Below are 10,997 nucleotides of genomic sequence, written 5' to 3' on the forward strand. Positions count from 1 at the left end.
GTTTGAGTAAACTCCGGGAGTTGGTGATGGACAGGGACGCCTGGTGTGCCACAGTCCATGGGGTATCAAAGAGTTGGATACAACTGAGCGACTGAACAGAACTGATGCCTAACTTACAGGCTGGAGGTATTTCTGCAAGCCCACAGCTGGTACGTTGCAGGGCTGCATTCAAGCCCTGAACCTGTTCCCTTAACCGTGAGGGTATGGCTGCCCTGGCTATGCCCCCCACAGACTCCCTGAAGTCACTGCTGGCTTCTCTTCCCAGGGCTGGGGGAGGCATAGAACCCTTGTCCAGGGCAGGGTGGCCTGGTGCGGCCCTTGAGTGAATCCACTTCCTTCATTTCTTTGAGCATCTCTATATTCTATTTTGTTTTAAAATAAGGATGATTCCCCCTGAATTATAAAATAACTATTGCATACAAATTTAAAAAGTAGAAAAATGACCCCCACTCTAAAAACAACTGTTAAATCAGTTACTACCTGGGGATGACCAGGATCCATCTTGGCACGTTTCCATCTGTTTGCATGGATTTCTATGAATCTGTCCACTGCTCTGAGTGCCTCTCTGCCTTGGGCCCAGTTATCCTCTACACAGCCTTCGACATAGCTTCAGATCCGTCCCAAAGAATCCATTCTTACTTAAAACACTAGTGAATGATGTAAGTTTTACCCAGTGACCCTTGATAAAAGTGAGGGAGGACAGTTTAGCTCAAAAGTCACCTTGTGCAGACCCTTCTTGGCCTGTCTTATGCAGCTCTTTCTGGCTCCTTCATCTCCCACTTTGAGCTATTCCCAGTTCCAGGCCTTAAACTCCTGCCCCCTTGATTTTGCAATTCAGCTCTGCCCCTTGCTTGACAAGAGTGCAGTTAAGACCTAACTCCACTTGGCAAAACAAAGGGCGTGTGGGATTGCAGGGCTCCTAGTGAGCAGATATAGTTAGAAACATCAAAGATGTGGGTTTTTTTCTATTATTATACATTTAAATATAGTATTTTTGTTTGAGATCAAATTGTATAAACTCTCTTATAACTTGTTTTTGTCATGTAACAGAGAAGGAGGTACCCTAGTCTTAGTAAGAAAAAGGATACATGTGTGCGTTGATCCTAAAAAAAAAAAAAGGTGATGTAAAGGAAAATAGGATATAGAGAAGAGAGGATGGGACTATTAATAGAAACTGGATTTCCTTGACTTTATCTTGTTTTGGACATTTGGTTTGGGAACGATGTTTATATTTTATATAATTATAAGAATAATAAATGCAATGCTGTTGTTGCTACTTAGTCCCTTCAGTCGTGTCCGACTCTTTGTGACCCCATGGACTGTAGCCCATCAGGTTCCTCTGTCCATGGAATTCTCCAGAATACTGGAGTGGGTTGCCATGCCCTCCCTCAGGAGATCTTCCCAAGCCAAGGATTGAACCCGGGTCTCCTGCATTGCAAGCAGATTCTTTACCACTGAGCTACCAGGGAAGCCCGATAAATACAACAGATGGAAGCATATCGAATATGTTCATTTTAGATATATTTAAATTCACAAGTTTGTAATGATTAAAGAAAATCCTTAGTAGTCACCTTTGGAGGATGTTAGGGAATCATTACTTTGTGAGCTTGCCTTTCCTGGAAGAACTGTGCCTACTGTGTGGAAACTAACTGTAGATATAGGGGAGGGACATAATTCTCTTTATAGAAGTATTCTAGGTAATAAATGAAGAAGGCAGGCTTCCCTGGTGGCTCAGTGGTAAAGAATCCGCCTGCCAATGCAGGAGACACAGGTTCAATCCCTGGTCTGGGAAGATCTCACATTCTGAGGAGCAGCTAAGCCCATGTTCAACAGCTGTTGAGCCTGGGAGCTGCAACTACTGAAGCCCTCACACCCTCGAGCCTGTGCTCCCCAACAAGAGAAGCCACTGCAATGAGAAGCTCGCACACCACAACTAGAGAGTAGCCCCCACTCACCGCAATTAGAGAAAAACCCATGCAGCGATGAAGACCTAGCACAGCCAACCTAAAGAAGTAAAATTACTTAAGAAAAAAAGGAATGATACAAGTAGACTGTTTCCATTTTGCAGCTCCTAATGAATGAATGAATGGATCTGGGCATCAATCATCTACAGCTGCTAAAGTTGCCAGTAGAGAAACATATTTCTCCTGTACCACATATAAAATGCCACTGCTGAGGAGACAATCTTAAATCTGATCAGGACTTTAGGTCAAACTAGCAAGTTTCAAGCAACACAGAGGACAGTAAAATATGTTAAATTACACCATGAGAATGCAATCAGCAAAGTCCAGACTCTGGCTATCAGGTTGACCAACAGTCTGGATCTACAGGACAAATCATCTTTTCTGCAACAATTTCGTTAGGAGGGGAAAGAAAATACAGGGAGGAGGTTATTATCATTTGAAAGACTTAAAATGTATACAACCAGTTGTCTTGTGTGTACCTTATGTGGATCCCAAATTCAAAAGAAAAAAATGTGTCATTTATAAGCGTGTGTGCTAAGTCACTTCAGCTGTGTCCAACTCTTTGCGACCTCATGGACTGTAGCCTGCCAGGCTCCTCTGTCCATTGGATTCTCCAGGCAAGAAGCCTGGAGTGGGTTGCCATGCCCTTCTCCAGTGGATCTTCCTGACCCAGGGATTGAACCCTTGTCTCTTACACCTCCTGCATTGTCAGGTGGATTCTTTAGAGAGAAATTTAAACACTGACCAGATTTCTTTCTTTCTTTTTTTTTTTTGCTGCAGCAGGTGGCTTGTGGGATCTTAGTTCCCTGACTAGGGATCCGACCTGCGATTGGAAGTGTGGAATCTTAACTACTGGAGTGCCAGGGAACTCCCTGACCAGATATTCTATTATGTTGTGTGGTATTGTGATAAAATAAATATATATTTGGTTTCTGCTCCCAGTTCCTGACACAGAGCTCCTAAAACCCTTGTAATTTCCTGAATGATAGGGGTGCTAGAATCATTTTTTTATTAGAATGTTTGGTCTTAGTCCCCGGTTCCTGACACAGGAGCCTCTAAGACTCAAGTCTTTGGAGCGATAAGTGATAAGTGTCTTTTTGTTTATTAATGTGATGCCTGGTGGCTGGGGCCCCTAGATAACTTCCGGATGAGGGCTGGTTGCCGGAGGAACCAGTCACGTGATTAGAGAGTTAGAACATTCAGTCTCATTCTCTAGCCTCCTAGGGGAAGGGGGGAGGGGCTGGAAATGGAATTAGTTGCCAGGGGCAAAAGATTGAATCAATCAAGTCTGTGTAATGAAAGTTCCATAAAAACTTTAAGAAGCAGGGTGCAGGTTGGTGAACACCTCCAAGTGCTGGGAGGGTGGTGCACTCATTCCTGGGAGTAGAAGCCCCTGAACTTGGGACCCTTCTGCACCTTGCTCTGTATTCTTTATCTGTCTGTTCATCTCTGTCATTTATACTATCCTGTATATTTAACTGGCAATAGTAAGGGCTTCCTTCGTGGCTCATTTGGTAAAGAATCTGCCTGCAGTTCGAACGGAGACCCGGGTTCAACCCCTGGGTTGGGAAGATCCCCTGGACAAGGGAATGGTTACCCATTCCAGCATTCTTTTCTGGAGAATTCCACAGACAGACGAGCCTGGTGGGCTACTGTCCATGGTGTTGCACAGTCCGACACAACTAAGTGACTCACACACACACATGAGTAAGTAAAGTGTTTCTCTGAGTTCTGTGAGCCATTATAGAAAATTATCGAACCCAAGGAGGGTGTTGAGGGAACCCCCAATTTGTAACCAGAGTTGGACAGAACTGTGGGTACCTTAGGATCCACCACTTGTGATCGATGTCTGAAGATGGGGACTGAAACTTTAATCTGTGAGGTCTGTACTAACTATGGGTAGTTAGTGTCAGAATTGCTTGGTATGGAAAATCCTCACATTCAGTGTCAGAAGTCTTGTGAGTAGAGAAACCATGTTTCTTTATTAAGGAATTATTATTAATTATTTTAATAATTAAAATTAAGGTCAAGAAGCAACAGTTAGAACCGGACATGGAAAAACTGACTGGTTCCAAATTGGGAAAGGAGTACATCAAGGCTATATACTGTCACCCTGCTTATTTAACTTATATGCAAAGTATAACACGAGAAATGCCAGGCTGGATGAAGCTTAAGCTGGGATCAAAATTGCTGGGAGAAATATCAATAACCTCATATATGCAGATGATACCACCCTTATGGAAGAAAGTGAAGAGGAACTAAAGAGCCTTTTGATGAAAGTCAAAGAGGAGAGTGAAAAAGCTGGCTTGAAACTCAACATTCCAAAAACGAAGATCATGGCATCTGGTCCCATAACTTCATGGTGAATAGATGGGGAAACAGTGGAAACAGTGAGAGACTTATTTTTTGTGGCTCTAAAATCACTGCAGATGGTGACTGCAGCCATGACATTAAAAGACACTTGCTCCTTGGAAGAAAAGCTATGACCAACCTAAACAGCATATTAAAAAGCAGAGACATTACTTTGCCAACAAAGGTCCATCTAGTCAAAGCTATTGCTTTTCCAGTAGTCATGTATGGATGTGAGAGTTGGACCTTAAAGAAAATTGAGCACTGAAGAATTGATACTTTTGAACTGTGGTGTTGGAGAAGACTCTTGAGAGTCCCTTGGACTGCAAAGAGATCAAACCAGTCAGTCCTAAAGGAAATCAACCCTGAATATTCATTGAAGGACTGATGCTGAAGCTGAAACACCAATACTTTGGCTACCTGCTGCAAAGAACTGACTTGTTGGAAAAGACCCTGATGCTGGGAAACATTGAAGGCATGAAGGGGAGGGGACGACAGGATGAGATGGTTGGTTGGCATCGCTGACATGAGTTTGAGCAAGCTCCAGGAGTTGATGATGGATAGGGAGGCCTGCTGGTGCTGCAGTCCATGGGGTCACAAAGAGTCAGACACGACTGAGAGACTGAACTGAACTGATTAATTATTTTAGGTGTGATAATTGTATGAAGTTATGTTAAAGAAAAAGGGTTCTTAGCTACTAGCTACATACTGAAATATTTAATGGTGAAATGCTATGATTCCTGGAATTTATCCGAAAATAATATGTAGTGATGAGGGAGAAGGTGGGTGGGGGTATAAATGAAGGTGGTTTGTGAACTGGCAATTGTTAACTTTAAGTGGTGGGTACATGGGAATCTTTTATATAATTTTTTTTCTACTTTGGTACATGTTAAAAAATTCCTGTAATAAAACAGTTGTTGTTGTTCACTTGTGTCTGACTCTTTGTGATGCCATGGGCTGTAGCACACCAGTCTCCTCTGTCCTCCACTATCTCCTGGGGTTTGCTAAAATTCATGTCCACTGAGTCAGTCATCCTTACCATCACCATCCATCTATCTATCTAACCATTTCATCCTCTGCTGCCCCTCTTTGCTTCAAACTTTCCCAGGATTAGGGTGTTATTTTCCAATGAGTCAACCCTTTGTATCAGGTGGCCAAAGTACTGGAGCTTCAGCTTCAGCATCAGTCCTCCAATGCATATTCAGGACTGATTTCCTTTAGGACGGACTGGTTGGATCTCCTTGCTGTCCAAGGGACTCTCAAGAGTCTTCTCCAGCACCACAATTTGAAAGCATCAATTATTCAGTGCTTAGCCTTCTTTATGGACCAACTCTCACATCCATACATGACTACTGGGAAAACCATAGCTCTGACTATACGGACATTTGGCAGCAAAGTGATGTCTGCTTTTTAATATGCTGTCAGATTTGTCATAGCTTTCCTTCCAAGGAGCAAGCATCTTTTAATTTCATGGTTGCAGTCACTGTCTGCAGTGATTATGGAGCCCAAGAAAAGAGAGAAAATCTGTCACTGTTTTTACTTTCTCCCCTTCTGTTCGTCATGAAGTGATGGGACTGGATGCCATGATCTAAGTTTTTTTGAATGTTGAATTTCAAGCCAGCTTTATCACTCTCCTCTTTCATCTTCATCAACAGGCTCCTTAGTTCTTCTTCACTTTCTGCCATTAGAATGGTATCATCTGCATATCTGAGGTTACTATTTCTCCTGGCTATCTTCCAATCTTTTTTTTTTTTCTATCTTCCAATCTTGATTCCAACTCGTGATTCATCCAGCCTGGCATTTCACATGATGTACTCTGCATATAAATTAAATAAAACAATAACCATATATATATATATATATATATACACACATATATACATACACACATACACACACACACACACACACACACATATATATATATATATGTAAAACAGTAACATATATATAGGTGCATACTTAGTTTCTCAGTCATGTCTGACTCTTGTGACCCCATAGACTGTAGCCTGCCAGGCTCCTCTGTCCATGGGATTCTCCAGGCAAGAATATCGGAGTGGGTTGCTATTTCCTTCTCCAGGGGATCTTCCCAACCCAGGGATCAAACCCAAGTCTCCTACATTGCAGTCAGACTCTTTAACCACTGAGCTATGAGGGAAGCCCACACATGTATATGTATGCACATGAGCCTCTTTCTGGACTGATGAACAGAATTCTAATTCTAAAACTACATCAACTGCATTTTTAATGGCTATGTAATTTTTGTCTGCATAAAGCAGAAACAATGTTACCAGTTTCCTTTACTTGGACATTGAAATCATCTCCAGTCCTCTGTTCTCATCAACAGCACTGGATGAACATCCTTGCGGATAATTCAACTTGCATGTCTTTCAGAATTTCTGAGAATAAATGCCTCTAAGTGGATTTTCTGGGTGAACAGATTAGCATATCTTTAAGGTTTTTGCCAAACTGCCCTCCAGAGACAAATTGGCTCATGTTTCCTTCAGCAGCCCCTCTGAGGGAGGGCCTGTCCCCTTTCTCCCAGTGACTTCTCTAACTGTTCTCTCCCTGGGCTCTGCGACACTCTTTCATATTTTGGCCACAGGCTTTACAAATCCTGGTTCATCACATTTAGTTGTCACATCAACCCAATGAGGCAAGGACTTTTAGTGCCCCCATTTTACAGACAAGGAGACCAAGGCTCAGAAAGGGTGAGTAACCTGCCTAAGGTCACACAACTGCTAGTAAGCTGTGATTGGAGGGTCTGGCTTGGGACTATATTGAGGGGCAGCTCTCCCTCTGCTTTCTCTACTAGCTCCCCTTCCTTCTTTGGACTCGTGCCCCATCCCAAACTCCTGCTTCCTGCTGTCTTGGGTCTCACATTCCTCTCTTCTGCAGCGAACTCATTTCCCACCAGCTCTATGAAGATGGCTTCCAAGTTTGCACCTTGGTTCAATTCAGCTTCCATGAATTTCTATTTCCAAGTCTCTCTCTAGTAGGGGTGTCAGAATCACAGTAGTCAAGAGAACTTTGGCTCAGGGATCCCTACCTCCTGTAAGTCCCTTCCCCTCTCTGATTCTCAGTCCCTCCTGTATATAAGTGGGAAAAATCACACAAGATTGGGAAACAGTGTAGCAGTTCCTCATAGCAGAAAGCTAAACATAGAATCGCCATATGATTCACAATTCCACTTCTGGGTACACATCCAAAAGAATTGAAAAGAGAGTCATGAACAGATGTATACCAATGTTCATAGCAGCATTATTCACAGTTAGCCAAAAGGTGAAAAAAACCCAAATATTGATGGATCAACGGATAGACAAAATGTAGAATATCTATACAATGGAATATTACTCTGTCTTAAAAAGGAATGAAATTCTGACACAAGTTGCAACATGAATGAACCTTGAAGACATTATGTTAAAAGAAATAAACCAAACACAAAAGAACAAATATTGGATCATTCTACCTATATGAAGAACACAGAATAGGCAAATTTGTAGAAATAGAATGGTGGTTGCCAGGGCCTGGGGGTAGGGAGAAAAGGGAGTTGTTGTTTAATGGGTACAGAGTTTCAGTTTGGGAAGATGAAAGTTACAGGAGATGGATTGTTATGAGGATAATGCTGATGGATGATGGCTGAAAAACAACAACGTGAATCTATTTAATGCCTTCAAACAATATATGTAAAAACGATTAAGATGGTAAATTTCATGGTTTGCATATCTTCCCAAAGTAAAACACACACACATATAAACGCACACACACATGGTTACCCAGTGGATTGAAATTAATTCACTTGTTATCCTCCCTATGATGTTTAATTAACATCCCAAACTCAGCCTGCCCTAGATTGAGCTCCTAATCTCCCCTCCCCACCAAAATTACCCCTGCCGTAGCCACCCTATCTTGGCTGATGGCAACCCCATCCCCATGGAGACAGCATCCTGACTATTTTCTTCTCTCCCACCCCACATCCAGTCTTTAGGAAACTCCGGGCTCTGTGCACATATCCCTGATGTCTGGTCCGCACACAGCAGCCTGAGAAAGCTCCTTAAAATGGAAATCACATTACGATGCTCTTCTGCTCAAAAGTAAAAGCTGTTCTTCACATGTTCTATGCGGCTGCCTGTATCAAGCTCCGTCACCTCTTCCAGCTCATATCAACTCTGCAACCCTCGGCCCTCCACTCCAGCCACCCCTGCTCCCTTGCTGGGCTAGAACATGCCAGAAATGCTCCCACTTTGGGATCTGGAAGCTTCTCCCCAGATAGTCACATGGCTTTCTTCCCTAAAGTCTTGTAGCGGAGGAAAACATAATTTTCCCTCTATCCTTCTAAGTTTCTGGTTGACATTCCTGTAATAAAAGACAGATTAAAAGAGAAAAACAATATATTTATTAACATGTATAATTCCAGCATACAGGGGAGGTAACCAGGAAAAAAATGAGTGACTTCATGGTGGCTTAGAAGTGAAGTGAAGTGAAAGTTGCTCAGTCACGTCCAACTCTTTGTGACCCCATGGACTGTAGTACATGGAATTCTCCATGCCAGAATACTGGAGTGGGGGTAGCCTTTCCCTTCTCCAGAGGATATTCCCAACCCAGGGACTGAACCCAGGTCTACCGTATTGGCAGATTCTTTACCAGCTGAGCCACAGGGGAAGCCCAAGAATACTGGAGTGGGTAGCCTATCCCTTCTCCAGAGGATCTTCCCAACCCAGGAATTGAACTGGGGTCCTCTGCATTGCAGGCAGACTCTTTACCAACAGAGCTTTCAGGGAAGCCCGAGGTGGCTTAGAAGTCAATATAAATATCATTTTAATAGGAAAAAGGGAAGGGAGGGGGGATATAGGCCTTTTAAGGAGAAGTAAATTAAAAAAAAGCTTTTCAAAAATTGACATATAGTTGGTTTAAAATATCTGTTAGTTTCAGGCATACAGCACAGTGATTCAGTTATATAAATAAATTGTTCAGATTCTCTTTCCTTATAGATTTTTACAAAATATTGAGTAGAGTTCTCTGTGCTATACAGTATGTCCTTGTTGCTTATCTATCGTAAATATAGTAGTGTGTGTGTGTTAATTCCAACCTCCTAATTTATCCCTCCCCCAACCCCTTTTCCGCTTTGGTAACCATAAATTCGGAGAAGGCAATGGCAACCCACTCCAATACTCTTGCCTGGAGAATCCCATGGACGGAGGAGCCTGGTGGGCTACAGTCTATGGGGTCACACACAGTCGGACACGACTGATGCGACTTAGCAGCAGCAGCAGCAGCAACCATAAATTTGTTTTATGTCTGTGAGTCTGTTTTGAAAATAAGTTCATTTGTATCACATTTCTTAAAAAGATTTCCTGCTCTCCTTCCTCTCAAGATTTAGCCTAAGTGTCTCCTTTGTACAGAGGCCTTTCCCGACCATGCTGTTTTATTTATTATTATTTATTTATTCTGCTGTGCCAGGTCTCAGCTGTGGCACGCAGGATCTTCCATCTTCCTTGCGGTGTGCGGTATCTTTTTAGCTATGGCACGTGACATCTTTTAGTTGTGACATGTGGGTTCTAGTCCCTGACCAGGGATCGAACCCCTGCCCCCTGCGTTTTAGCCACTGGACCACTAGGGAAGTCACAGGATCACCTGTTTTAAACTACAGCCCTCCACCCTGGCCTCTCATACTCCTTCTCCTGCATCACTGCTCTTTTTTTTCCTCTTAGCACCTTCTAGGACACCGTGCATTTTATGTGTTTATCAGGGCTGTTGATGTCCATCTCCTCCACTGGAATCAGCCACCAGTTACTGATTGATCGCAAGCCCTTCAGCGCAGGGCCTGACACATAGTAGGTTCAGTAAACACTGGTCGAAGGCATGTGTGAGTCAAAGTGCTTTGTTTACTCTGTAGTCTGCACACATCTGAGTGACTGCTACTGCTTCCATTTTTACTAATTTATTAGTCCTAGTTGCGTGAAGGACATGTTCACTGAGAGCAACTCAAGCTGAAGCCCTCCTCTCTCCCCGTGGCCCTGGCTTGTCCGCGCTCCCAGAGGTACCACCCTCAGCGCTGCGTGTCCTTCAACCGTTTTCAGTTGTCCTGTTCACTCCCCTCCTCTGCAGTTACACTGCTTTTTCCTGGAGACATCCCTGCTGGAGCTTGTCCTTGCTCGAAGACTACTGCATAAGGTCTAAGTACAAACTCAGCCTTGCCCATTAGGCTCCCAAATGATCTTGCCCTTAACGCCTTACACCTGATCTCGTCTTGGGACAAACGGGATTCCTTAGAAACGATGCTTTCCTGACTCCGTGCCTTTGCTCAGGCTAGTCTCTCTACCTGGAGTGCCTACTTCTCTTTTCCCTTCAGCTGTGACTCCAGCCAGGATCCAAAGAGGAGTTCCAAAGAGGAGTTCGTAAAATCTCTGGATTTTACGGAGACTGTCTTTACCCTTCGGTGTTAGCCTCCTAAGGCACTGTGTCAATCTTAAAAGGGCACAAGAAAAGGGTGTGAAGGGCTTTCTTTCACCTTCACTTGCCTTCAGTTCTACCTGCCCACCCCCCTTTTTTTTTAAATTCAGAGAGTTTTCTTGTTTGTTTATAATTTATGTATTGATTTTTGGCTGTGCTGCGTGGGCTTTCTCTAGCTGCGGTGAGCGGGGTCCACTCTCTGGTTGTGGTTTGTAGGTTGCTCATTGCAGT

The 10,997-nt window shown here is 43.3% G+C and overlaps 1 pseudogene; it reads right to left on the reverse strand.

The window, feature by feature from the left end:
* Window positions 1–10,663: 10,663 nt before the first annotated feature.
* On the reverse strand, window positions 10,664–10,794 carry LOC122425654 (annotated as a pseudogene).
* Window positions 10,795–10,997: the final 203 nt, after the last annotated feature.

The sequence above is a fragment of the Cervus canadensis genome, chromosome 1, assembly GCF_019320065.1.
Source record: "Cervus canadensis isolate Bull #8, Minnesota chromosome 1, ASM1932006v1, whole genome shotgun sequence".
Lineage (NCBI taxonomy): Eukaryota > Metazoa > Chordata > Mammalia > Artiodactyla > Cervidae > Cervus > Cervus canadensis.